At 43.9% G+C, this 13560-nt stretch overlaps 2 long non-coding RNA genes across 4 annotated transcripts; one reads left to right on the top strand and one right to left on the bottom strand.

Moving 5' to 3' along the window:
• Positions 1–5841: 5841 nt before the first annotated feature.
• Positions 5842–11115, bottom strand: LOC130684591 (uncharacterized). Its single transcript, XR_008998919.1, has 3 exons — positions 10999–11115; positions 7463–7609; positions 5842–5980 (listed from the first exon to the last, which is right to left on the bottom strand). It is a non-coding gene; the product is annotated as an uncharacterized LOC130684591 (long non-coding RNA).
• On the top strand, positions 9270–13266 carry LOC130684593 (uncharacterized). 3 transcript variants are annotated; one of them, XR_008998925.1, is made up of 3 exons: positions 9270–9966; positions 10341–11347; positions 12668–13266. It is a non-coding gene; the product is annotated as an uncharacterized LOC130684593 (long non-coding RNA). The 3 variants fall into 3 exon arrangements; XR_008998923.1 differs by having other exon boundaries at positions 10704–11347; XR_008998924.1 differs by having other exon boundaries at positions 10704–10978.
• Positions 13267–13560: the final 294 nt, after the last annotated feature.

Raw genomic sequence — 13560 nt, forward strand, 5'->3', positions numbered from 1 at the left:
CTGTACAACACAGAGAAGGCAAGTAGTGATTCTACAACATTTTGCTATGCTGATGGACAGTGACTGTAAAGGGGTTTATAGGGGGTACCTGGTATAGGGGAGAACCTAGTAAACATAATATTCATCATGTAAGTGTAGATTAATGATACCAGAAAAAAAAAAGGCAGTTCCTGTGTGGTGACCTCCAATGAGTTCTTCACAAGGGTATAAAGGGAATATAAAAGTGTAGGCAAAGGGTCTGTTTGTGTTTATACAGAGGATCAAAGCCTAATTGGGCTACCCCAAAAATCAACTAAGATACGATATGAAAAAGAACTACCAACATCAGCACTCTCTGGAAGACTCATGCCAGAAGATGATCATCAAAAGCCCCAACAAAGATCCACGCACTGCTACAGGTGTAGATGCACTCATCCCACCAGTTCCTGGACTTGCCATGGGAATGAAGAAGGAGATATCTAAGCTGGCCTGTGCATACAGTAAAGCAACAAATTTGACTGGATCTATACTGTTGGAACTCAACTAAGAACTAGGAGAAGTGCAAAGTGTAGCACTCCAAAATCTTACAACTACAGACTATTTACTGTTAAAAGAACATATGAAATGTGAACAGTCCCCAGGAATGGGTTGTTTTAATTTGTCTGATTTATCTCAGACTGTTCAAGTTCAGTTGGACAATATCCACCATATCATAGATAAGTTTTCACAGATGCCTAAGGTGCCTAACTGGTTTTCTTGGTTTCACTGGAGATGGCTGGTAATTACAGGTATGCTTTGGTTATGTAACTATACTCCTATTATGTTAATGTGTGTGCACAATTTAATTAGTATTTTAAAACCTATACATGCTGAAGTTACTCTACAAGAAGATATGTCAAAGAAATAATCAATCTTCCCATGTTTTCTTCCGCCTGCTACTTCTATAGCTTTTCTTCTTCCTTCCTAATTACAACCCTTAAATAGAATTCGTGCCTCATATCAAATTTACCAAGTATCATAATTCTTCCAAGTGGTAAAGATACCTCAAGACAAATGCTGGGCATAGAAGCCACAGGGCATAAATATGCAAAGAAGTAAAAAGCTAACCTTTTCAAACAATAAGGCTTCTCTCTCACTTACCAACTTTACATCTCCCTGTATAGCCCCGGAAGATGACTGGTTAGCCAGAGACGGGTAAGATTCCTCAAGGGAGGAACAACCAAAGACAGGCACAGTTTCCGGGGGGCCATCAGGTGAGAAATTGGGGATCAACAGAGGTGAGGCTTAGAACCTCACCCTCCCTGTTCTGAGAGAAATCTACTGCATACGTGGATGTTTTATTGCCCTTGTGTAGCTTGGATTAACACATAGTCTATAGGCACACACCTGATCATCTACATTTGCTCTTTTACAACACTAAACTATGTTTTCTACCTTTATCTTGTATCTATCTACCACTTCAGCATTTTATTAAAAATAATAATAATAAAGAGAGAAATGTGGTATCCACATATACATCAAGTATAAAAATCAAATGAATATTCATATTTGAACTGACTGTTTATAGTTCATAATGCATGAGCAAAACCGAAAGTTTCTGTGATGACTGCTCTTGTACTGTTCACCATGTAACTTATTCACTATGTAAGAATTTGTTCTCCATGTAAGAAGTTGTTTGTTATGCTTCAGAAGATTGGAGACTGACGAAAATTAGGCTTGGGGTGGATTAATGATTGTGCATTGAGCATTGACTCCCCTATACAGAATTTTATTGTTGTTAACCATTTGATCAATAAATATGAGAGATGCCCTCACAAAAACAAAAACAAAAACAAAAAGAAAAAAAAAGTACACACTTCCAATTGTAAAATAAATAAGTAACCGGGCTGTAATGTATAGCATAAGGAATATATTCAAAATATGGTAACAACTTGGTATGGTGATAGCTGGTACCTAGAATTATCATGTATATAAATGTCGAATCACTGTGTTGTACACCTGAAACTAATGTAATGTAATACTGTGTGTCAACTACCCTTCAATAAAAAATAATTATCTACAAAAAAAAATTGATAAATGTAATGGTAAAAGAGTAAAGTGATAGATTCTGGATCTCAAGTCTTCCCCTATAGGAGGATTTTTGTGAAGAATGACAGAAGTACAGACTAGTAAGTTGCAGCTCAAATGAGTTCATCCATTATTGCCCAAATCATTACACAGTAAAGGATTCATTGAATGGATATATATCAATAGTGGGTATTTTCTGATTCCATGGATTATACATAGAAATGATTAGTTATTCTGGTCATTATAGCCCTTGCTGGGTATTAACCAACGTATTAGCCTGCATCCTTACTCCAGTTCTTGGAGTAAGTAGCTAAGGCACTATGGAATTTCTCAAACATTCTGGTCAAGGATAAAAAGGAAAGCTTGAATTGAGAGTAAAGGACTGAAGTGTGAGATCTTGAATTGTCTTGGTATCTCAGTCACTAGCTCATGAACCCAAATAGGCCTCTCCTTAACCAGTATCTAGACTTCTATTTCCTGCAGTCATAAAAGAAAGCAAAGTTATAATTACTATTATTTTAAAATTAAGTAACAATATACAAATTAACATAAAATTTTATCTAGCATTCAAAATGCTTTCACATATTTTATCCATTTGACTTAATAACTTTGTTACTGTTGCCTTTAAATTTTTTAATGTTTTTAGACACATTATATTTCAATCATTCTTACATTTCAAAAAAGATTTTTAAGGGTTAAATGGTATGAATTTTCCTTCTCACGTAACTTTAGCTCTATTCTAATGATTATCATAGTTAATGTTTTCATTATTAGTAATTTTCTAAATTTTTTGCAGTTTTGTTCTTGGTGGCTCTTTAGATTCAAAGGTTATACAGCAGAGCTCTGAATTTTCCAACCAGCTGTAATTTTTACATTCTGTTTCTTGTTTCTACTTTTTCTGAAATTACAGGAAATGCCTCAATATGAAAGCATTTTATCTTTCAAAAACATTCGAGCATCTCTTTGTAATCCCAAATGGTGAATTATGGTAAATGTGCCACAGACACCTGGTGTTAAACCTTTGTTCAACCTTTCATTCCATTCGTCTGCTAGTCTACACAGCAGAATTTTTAAACTACCTTAATGGACTGACTGCAATTGAGATTCTGCCAGGGCGGCAGAGATTAGGTGTGACTCTTCAGGGAAGACCAAGGATGGCTTTGTCCTTCCTTCCGTCCTTCAAATGCTCCTTCATTGAGTCTTTGCACAAACATGCATGTGGCTCTGAGCACCTAATCCAGGCCAGGCCCTGCACTGGGATGAGCCCTCGCATTCAAGACTATGCTGAGGGTATCACACATCCTGAGAGGACAGGAATTCCTTCTCTGTAGGGGCTACTCCAATTCTCATGTTACAGGTGAGGAGACTGAGGTTCAGACAAATGAGATAGCTTCTTAGTCACCCAACTCAGGGGGGAGCCAACACAGACCTTCAAACGCCATGATCATTACCGTGTCTGTCATTTGCAGTGCTTTTCCTTGGGCCTTGGAATATTCCTTGGAATATGCTTCCTTGCACTTCTATACTTAAGGATTCCTTCTCCTCCCCACGGAGGCCTTCTGGGATTGCACCATCTTCAGATAGTCCCCTCCATTATCGTCGCTTTCAGCCCCTTGTCTGCTTCCTTCTTAGCAGAAATTGTCTTACTATAAATTTGTGTCGGCTTTCCCCATCAGACTGTGAGCTCACAATGGCAGTTATGCTCTCCTTTGTCTCTCAGGTCCTATCCCAGGGCCTGACACACAGCAGCTTCCAGGTAATTTGAAGAATATGTGAAGGATGGATGGGATTGCGTGGTGTCTCAGTGCCACCCGGGGCCCGATGCAATTCTAAATTTGGTCGCTAGATGGCAGGGCTGACTTGTAATTTCTCTTTGGGACCAAATCTTAAGGATGATGATATTTAGGGCACGGGAGCCCCTCTCTCTCATCCTGGCTCCTTGAAAGCCACACAGAGCCGCCTGAAAGGACAGGACCTTCCCCCATCACATCGCTCTTTAAACAGGGGAGTCCACTGGGGGTCAGGTGTTCCTGGGACAGTCCTGACTACTGAGGTCTCCCATGTGGCTGTGGACCACCTGTCAGGAAGCTCTCATTCTCTGTCTTTTCTCATGGGCTAGGGATCCTATATAATACACCATTTCAATTAGCCCTCCAACGTATTTCCGGTTTTTTAGTGCTTTCTGTATGTGAACTGAACAGCCGGAGGACTGAGACCCGAGGGTGAGACTCTGCCTAGTTCACAACACTCAGCTCAGGATGGACTGGAATCAGATGTGTGTATGCTCCCTTTCTTGCCCTCCCTCCTACCCTGGGGGGCTGGGCACCGGAGGGAATGTGAAAGAGGGACGGCTGGCATCTAGCTCAGGCAGCCCTGGCTGGAACTAGTGTCTCCTCGGCCCTCTGGCAGAGGACGTCTTCCTCAAGCCCCTCCCCCTTCCATTCCACTGCCAGCCACCCTCCCTCAGGGTCTACGCCTTCCTGGCCAGGGCAGGGCTCCCCTGATCCTCACGTTCCTACTCCAGGGATGTGGTGTGGATTGACTGGGGCCCCTGACCTAAGTGGGTGTATTAGTAGCTCTGGCTGCCATTACAAGATACTTCAGAACAGACATTTATTTCCTCATAGTTCTGGATACTGAAAATCCCAGATCAAGGTGCCAGCAGGGTTAGTTTCTGATGAGGCCTCTCTCCCTGGCTGCAGGTAGCCCACTGCCTTCTGCCTCTGTCCTCACACGGCATTTCATCTGCATGTGTGCAAGAGAAGAGAGGTCTCTGGTGTCTCTTTCTCTTACAAGGACACATTTCCTATCAGATTAGGGCCCCATCCTGATAACCTCATTTATTTTTAATTACCTCCTTGAAGGCCCTATCTCCATAGTCACATTAGGTGTTAAGGCTTCAACTTATGATTTGGGGGTGGGGCCCACAGTTCAGTCCCTAATAGTGGGTCACTTACAGCTGGAGTGGGCTTGGGCAGGGGACTGGTCTTTTCCACTTCCTGTGGCAAAGGACAAGGTCCTTGCTGTCCTACCTGAAGGGAAGTCCAACCTTCCTTTAAGTGCACATCTCCTGTGTTCAGGACCGTTCCGTGGATCAGCACGGACTCTGTCATGTGCACAGATGTGACATGCGCCCGCAGTAGTGGTCTGGGAGCTCCCGGGTATACCTTGCTAGATGCTGTGTGTGTGTGCATTTGTCTTTTTGAAAAGGCGGCCCATGATATTTTCAGATTCTCAAAGGATTCAGGAGCAAAAACGAGCAAGGAAACAACTAGTATGAGTGGAAGCAAAGGATGGAACTTTGAGAAGGTCAGACATTAGTCGCAAAGGACACGGCTGACCAGGAGAAAGCAGGCTGACAGCTGGCAGCCGTCTCTCCCAGCCAGACCGTGGCATTCTCTGCTGGCCATAAACAGGCTCACAGAACAGAACACAACTCTGACATATGAAGATCATTCTGAAGTCATATCTGGACAAAGCCATGAAGATTGCTCTGAGAACCACAAAAATGAAAACACTCCCCTCTCCCAGCCAACAAGAGCGTCTGTAGCTCCTAACAGATGCCTCTCCTCTGCCTCGCTCTGTCCCTCTGTCCGCCTGGAAAAAAATTTATTAAGCTAACTCTACTAAAAAGTTGCCTGAGTTTCTTGACAGCATCCTATCAGGCATAGACACCTGTTCCTTCAACGTTCCCCCAGATCACCCAGCACAAGGCCAAATCCCATAAAAATCCCTCCTGACAGCCTGTGACTGAGAAGCCCTATGGCTCACCATTGTATGCAACATCCCTGTTTGTAATAAGTACCCCCAACACACACATACAAAAGAAAAGAAAAATCATCAACTGGATCAACTGTAGGGGTATTCCTTGTAGCCTCTGGCTGGAGGGCACTGATGCTTGCCATTCGCTGCCTCTGTCCCACCTGTAGCATCCCTGCAGGAAAGAGGGTGGAGTTCAAAATCAAATTTGATAGGTGTGAGATTTGCAGCTGAGCCAGAATATGTGGACTGTTTAAGTTCAGAGTCATGAGCCCAAATCAAGCCTTCTCATTGCACATCTCAGGCTATGCTTCCCACACAGGGCCACCCCAAACACTGCTCCACAAAGTAAGAGGAATACTGTTCAGTCCTCCTGGAGGCAATGAAGGCTCTGTCTTAAGCAGACTGGGGCAGTGAGCTGCATGCCCTGCGCTCTGAGTATGGGCCAGAAGAGGGCATACCACGGCACAGCCAAGGCCTGGCACACAGACGGGGAAACAAGAACTGAAGAGATAGAATTTGGCCAAGTCACACAGCTGGGAAGTGGCAAAGCTGGGGTTCCATCCCAGGCAAGAGGAAAGAGGGCGCAGGGGGGCAGGCAGTCCTCCTGCAGGTCAGAGGGCAGAGTGTCTGCAGCCTCTTGGGTGACGTGTGTGTCTGATGGAAGTCCCAGAATGGAGGCAGTGCTAGGAAGGGCCTGGGGTCCCGAGCAAATGGGCACAGTGGCTTCATTTATGAGGCAGAGACGGTAATCAGGGGCTGATGTGTGTGGAGGGGTGTATCACGATGGGAGTGGCCTGCTGGAGGCTGTGGAGAGCAGAAAAGAGCTCGTAGTTGGGCAGCACCCAGAGTGGTAGCTCAGTTGTTAGACTGGCTGCCCACCTAGATGCCTACCTCTTACCACAGTTCCAGGTAATGTCAGAGTCTAGAGGGCAGCTGCCTGACCTCTGAACTTAGTGTTAATAAAACGAGCACTGTGACCAAAGTCAACACTTCCAGCATGACCTGGAGTCAGCTACCACATCTGCCCCTGCCACTGTGGAGCAGGCACCAGGGGAAGGTCCGGCTGCTGAAGAGTAGGAGAGATGAACTATGCGCCTGAAGTAATTTTCCAGACCCTGGATCTCCTTGTCTACATAATTTGTTTTCAGCATGTGACTTTGTACTACCCTGAATGTTTTCAGGGACAGGGGTCAGTGGGAAGAAAGGAAACCAGGACCTTCACAGCCAAGGACAGTCTAATAGGAAGGGACCCGAAGGGAATCTCACCCACATTCCTCTTGGTGTTTGGAGGCCCCTACAACACTTCTGCCACACATCACTGCCACCTCCTGTGATGAGCTCCCCCACACCCCAAGTTAACATGACATTTTATGACAGCTCTATTAGAGATGTTGTTCAGAAATTAATAAATCGTGTTTAAGTTACTGTTCCATCCCATCTAGATTGTCCCTCTTGATCACTGCACATGGTCCAAGCCATTTACCCACAAGATACCCATTATCTAAACCCTCCCCACCAAAGTTTCTTTTGTTTGTTTCCTATCCAGTTGAATGGTACCCAGATATTCAAGTCAGAAACTTGGGTGCCCATTAAAATTCCTCTTTCTTGCTAACTATTTCACAGTCAACCAATTCCCAAGCTCTATCAATTACACCTGGTAGATGTTTCTCAAATGCATCCAACTTCTTTATCCAGCTGCCATTACCCAAAGCCTAGCAGGAATCATCTGCTGCCTGTGTGATGGTATGTATTTCCTCTCTGATTCTTTTCCAGTCCTGCACCGCTCCAGTCCTTTTCTAGGCTGTAGTCAAACAAAGCTTTGAAAAATTCAGTTCTGATCATGTCTCTATTGGAATTGGTCTAATGAACCTTAGGAGGAGGTCCAAAGTCTTTAGTACAGTTTCAAATCCTGCTGTCCACTGGCTCATGCCTCGGTTCTCACCGATCGGATCTCACACTGTAAACCCAGTCACACTGAATAGTTTTATCCCTGGGAACCTAGTCTGCTTTCTCACTTTCAAGCCATTGAGCAGACTAATCACATCTGGATACTTGGACCAAGCCCTGAAGGAAGCAGGGGCTGAGCCTTTGGAACACCCACAACTTTAAGACTCCTTTGGAAACATTTTCATTTGGAATAATTTTAGTCTCATGTATACATCAAAAAAATAATAAAGAAAGGTCTCCTGTACCCTTCATCCATCATTCACCAATAATCAGATCTATCAGACCAAAGCACAAATATCAAAACCAGCAAGCTGACGTTGGAGCAATACGACAATAAGATACAGCTCTTCCTTTGGATTTAATCATTTATCTGCATATTTGTCCTGGTGTATAGTTCTATGAAATCTTACCACAATCATACATTTATGTAACTACCACAATAAAAGTATAGAACTTTCCATCACCCCCAATGGAATTTCCCCATGCTACAACTTTATAATCACCCTCTCTCCAGTCCTGTTCCCTGCCAACCATTGTTCTCCCATTGTAATTTTGTCATTTCAAGAATATATAAAAAGAATCATACAGTTTATAAAGTTTTGACGTTATATTTCTTTTACTTAACCTAATGCCCTTGAGATTCATCCAAGTTATTATGTAAATCAATAGTCAGTTCCTTTGTGGACCAGCAATTGCCAAGGGCAAGGGGTGGGGGAGGGCGGGTGGGGAGGGAGGGAGAAGGGGACCGAGGGGTATAATGATTGGCACACATGGTGTGGGGGGGATCATGGGGAAGACAGTGTAGCACACAGAAGACAAGTAGTGACTCTGTGGCATCTTACTATACTGTTGGGCAGTGACTGCAATGGGGTGTGGGTGGGAACTTGATAATAAGGGTGAATGTAGTAACCACATTGTTTTTCATGTGAAACATTCATAAGAGTGTATATCAATAATACCTTAATAAAAAGAAAATAAAGAAAAAAAAATCGTCAGTTCCTTTGTCTTCTGGGAGTTTTCCTTTGTATGGATGTACCACCGGTTATTTACCCTTTCACTTGTGGAAGAACATTTGGCTATAAAAATGGAGCTTCCAAAATTTGGTATATACATATAATATAATATTATTTAGTCTTAAAAGGAGGAAATTCTGATATATGCCACAACATGAATCTTGAAGACATTATGCTGAGTGAAACAAGCCAGTCACCAAAAACCAAATCCTGTATGGTGCCCCTTATATAAGGTATGTAGAGTAGTCAGATTCATAGAGAAAAAAAGTAGAATAGGGTTACCAGGGGCTGGCGCTGAGGTGGAGCAGGAAATGGGGACTTATTATTTAATGGGTATAGAGTTTCAGTTTGGGATGGTGAAAAAGTTCTAGAGATGGATAGTGGTGGCTGTTCTACAATGTGAATGCTTTTAATGCTCCCGAATTATAAACTTAATAATGGTCAAAATGGTTGTATTATGTATATTTTAGCACAACAAAAAAATAGAAAAGTAAAGTAAACTGCTAGAATATATTATCATGTAGTGTTAAGTAATATAAAATAAAATAAACCAAGCCAAAAGGATAGAGAGTGGCTGGGTGGGATTTTTAAAAAGAGACCAAGACAGGTTTCTCTAATATAGAGATATTTGAGTGAAAGAGAAAGATCCAGTTGACAGTCACTGGAGGAGATGTCCAGGCTGGGAGAGTATGAAGTGTAGAACCTGAGGCAGGAGTGGTCTTGGTGTGCTAAGGGCTGCGGGGAGCCTGCTGTGCCTTCATGGATGAGTATATGTGCACACGTGCACGTTTGTGTGTATGGTTGATGTGCACAAGCATTTGTGGGTATCTTTATATTTCTTGGTTGGAAACAAGGATCTTGACCTGACCAACTGTAAGAGCCCACATATGGGGGCTCAGGAATGATAACTGCCAAAATGATGGCAACTGAAAGACAGAATGTGCAATATAAAAGCAGACAGCTGCTGCGCACTGTGTCAGAGGCCCCAGGAAATGCTCCCAAGAAGAGTTTAGTGCAGTCCTAAGAGAAGTTGTTTATTAATCTGGGGTTGGAGGCCAGGCCTATGCTGTCGCTCTTCGTAAGGCTGGCAGGGCCATGTGTTGCAGAGTCTGGCCTCCTCCCTCACTGAGGCAGCTGCCAGAACCCCAGGCTGGAGGGCCAGTTTCCCTGTCTCTGCAGAAGCCTCAGTAACCCTCTGGTGAGTGGATCTGGGGTCCTGGGTCAGGACCTTGGAGGGGAATTGACCTTGGAGCCCTAGAGGAGGCTCTCTGGGCCTGTAGACGGGGTGGGGGCATGGCAGACAGAAGCTATGCTGGGGATTTATCTTTCTTGGCTTATGCTGGGACATCTGTGACTTTCCTGGGCTCACCTACCATGTGCAAATAAGACTGTACCTTCATTTTCAAAGAGAGCCATGAAGGATTAGACCCATGAGACTGGGAAGCTGAGGTTTCTTCTTGGGGGCAGGACAGATTTCAAAGAGAAATTGAAAGACAGATGAAATGCTAAGATAGAGAAATGGGAAGGGGATTCAAGGAAGGTGGTTTACCTGCTAGTGGTTTTGACTCACAGAACACTGAGAATTCCTGCTGCAACCTAGAGAGAGAAAACTACCTTCAAGGCCAAGGTAGTGAGAAATCTCCAGAGAAAACGTTCCTTCTAGCAAGTTTCTACGGCAGTGGTGAATAAAACATCAAGAGGAAGTAAACTCAAATTAATATGGGGCTGGGTTGGTGACTAGTGGTGGCCCCCCTCTCTGGAGCACCGGCCTGCAGCTCAGAGCCTGGTGCCGCCTGAACGCTGCTTTGATGGCGCTGGGGGAGAACGGGCTGCCCAGCCGAGAGGATGAGGTGCAGGCTGCAGGGGGCCCAGGGGCAGAGGTTGGGGGAGAGAGCTCTCAATGAAATAAGCTTCCTTGACTTTCCTCACACCAAGGTAAGGACCATGTCCCTGTTTCCACTGCTCCCTGTCCTTCTCTTGAGTATGGTGGCAGCATCCTTCTCAGAAACAGAAACCTGTGAGGATGTGCAGAAGACCTGCCCTGGGACGGCCTGTGGTTGTCCAGGAGCCAACGGCTTCCCAGGCAAAGACGGGCGTGACGGCACCAAGGGCGAAAAGGGAGAGCCAGGTACCTTGGGCCATTCCGGTTCTGACTCTTACCTTCTGGAGGAAACTGTCTGGAGATGTGAGGAGGGTAATATTCTATTTAGGTAGGTTGTATTTCTCTCACCTGCATATTATAACTCAAAACAGAGATGTAGCTCTGATTCTCTGGCAGCCCAGCTTCCACACAGGAGTTGGGGGTGGTCCTCTACAAGCATCCCATTGGGAAGGTTTTCTTCTTGGGACTGGAAGCAGTGATGAAAGTCAGCTCTGGGTCAATATTTGTTTCTTCTGGAATCAAACTCTCATAGAAACAGAGCAAGAACAGAGATACTGAGTCCTGTTCCCTTGTCCTACAGGCCAAGGGGTCAGAGGCTTACAGGGTCCTCCTGGGAAGTTGGGCCCTTAAGGAATAAAAGGGTCCCCTGGGTTACCAGGAGCAGTGGGCCACAAAGGGGATCCTGGAGATTGTCCAGGTAAGGAGCTTACCTCAGCAAGGTCTGGGCTGAAGGGCACCCAGGGTACTGGGACTTTAACTTCCAGGTGGGAGGTGCCTCTTCCCCTGGTGCCTCATGGGAAGATGTCCAACTCTGCTTCCTGACCCAGAACCCCACAGCCCTCCCTAGGCTTCTTAGAGCCTCAGGGAATTCCTACCAGCACCCTCGTGCAGACTTACAAGCCCTTCAGGACCACTCCCTCACTAGGCTCTCTCTGGAGGAGCTAGGCCCTGGGCCTCCTTCAGTCCAATGTCAGACTCTGGTTCAAAAGGGAGAGACCAGGCCATTGAAGTATTGGGCCTCTTATGTCAGCCTATTTTCACAATAGCAGTAGCCAAGGCATGTCAATTATCTTTTACTTCATAAGACACAAACAATCAAGAAAACACAGCCACAGCTTTAAGCCCACAGTTCTGGGAATCAGCCGGTGATTTCTCTGCTGGTCTCACTCATGGATCTGTGGTCAGCTGATGGCCCAGCGTGCCATGGACATGACTGGATATCGTTTATCTGTCAGCTGAGTGATGAAAGTAAATGAGACACCGGGCTCTCATCACCAAACAGGCTGCCTGGGCTTGTTCACAAAGAGGTGATTCCAGGATTCCCAAGAGTAGGAAGAGCAGAAGCATTAAGGCCTCCTGAAGGCTTAGAACACGTACGTTATTGTTTCTACCACATTCTAATGGTCAAAACAAGTGACAAGGCCAGTCCTGATTCAAGGAGTGGGGAAAGAGACTCATTTCTTAATGAGAAAGTCTGTGTCATATTAAGGCCACATTTGCCATTTATAATACATGGCTTGCCTCATTCCCTGCCCCCTTGAATAATGAGCAGCTCACAAAAAATCTTGGATTAAAAATAGAACAAACATGGGGAAAAACAAAACCAAAATTAAAAAAACAACAGAAACAAAAGTTCCTCAAAGACAAAACTCTGTAATCTTTCTAGTCAACATTCACTAGCTCATAATAATTCCCCCAAAGATTTCTCTTTATATGTGATAGAGCTGTTTAGTTTTGGGAAAAAAAAACAATTAGTGAAGAGCTTGGCATATGGAGTGCTATCATGCTAGGTCAGCAGGGAGCATATGTGTGTGCTTGTGAGTGTGAGTAAGTATGTATACATAAAGTGACTGCAGGTATATTCAACAGATGAAGACTGGACGGAAACAGATAGAATTTTCCTTCTTTTTGCTTCATTTTCCTCCAATATCAAAATGTAATTTTTTTGGTTTAAAAAATATACCCCTTACTGAGACCCCCTTTTCAACAATGCTTTCACTTTATCTTAATTTTCTAGTTTGTGAGAGCCACCTGGATAGTTCAGAAAGAAGAGCTTTGCAAGAAGAATTGGACCGTATCAAAAAGTGTAAGCCTCCTTTCTTACTCTTCAGGTAGCTTGAATTTTGGGAACATGGAAGGTAACAGGTATTTATTAAATGCATATAGTATTTTAGGACCTGGATAGGTGTTTCACATATTCTGATCACATGAAATCCTCACAACACCCTTTTGCTAGAAATAGAGGCAGAAAGGAGTTACGTAACTTGCTCAAACACACAGAGCTAAGTGGTAGAAGTATTTTATAAACTGAAGTCAGTCTGACTCTGGAGTCCCTGATCCTTTACTTTTTACTCTCTGGTTACTGAAAATGGGACCTGTGCCCCTTTTTACTGCTGGCGTTGAGACCTGTCAATGGGCTTGAGCTGTTCCTTCTGTGCCCTCCTACCTTGGGGCAAATACTCTCAGACATTTTTGCTTATTCTTGAGATAATACTGAGGTAGAATTCAGTTTCCTAATTGTATGTGCTCTAAAACTGATTCAAAAAGATAAAGTCCTCTGATAGAGTCTGTCTCTTCAGATTAGGGTTGCCAGTTTTTACTAGGAAAAAGACAGGCTGCCGAGTCAAATTTGAATATTCAGTAATCAACTTTTTTTTTTTTTTTAGTACACATATGTCTCCAAAATTGCATGGGAGATACCTATACTAAAAAAATTGAGTTGTTTACCTGAAATTCAAATTTAACTGGGCACACTATATTTTATGTGGCAACTCTGTTCTAGACACGTCTACCCAGAAAACTACCTTGGGTTAGGCTTAAAGACAAGCCAGCATCATCCAGAGATTTTTACTTTAGGGCTGACCTTCTCTATGGGCAAAAAAGTTGGGAAGAAGTTCTTCATGACCAATG

The sequence above is a fragment of the Manis pentadactyla genome, chromosome 8 (assembly GCF_030020395.1).
Source record: "Manis pentadactyla isolate mManPen7 chromosome 8, mManPen7.hap1, whole genome shotgun sequence".
Taxonomy (NCBI): domain Eukaryota; kingdom Metazoa; phylum Chordata; class Mammalia; order Pholidota; family Manidae; genus Manis; species Manis pentadactyla.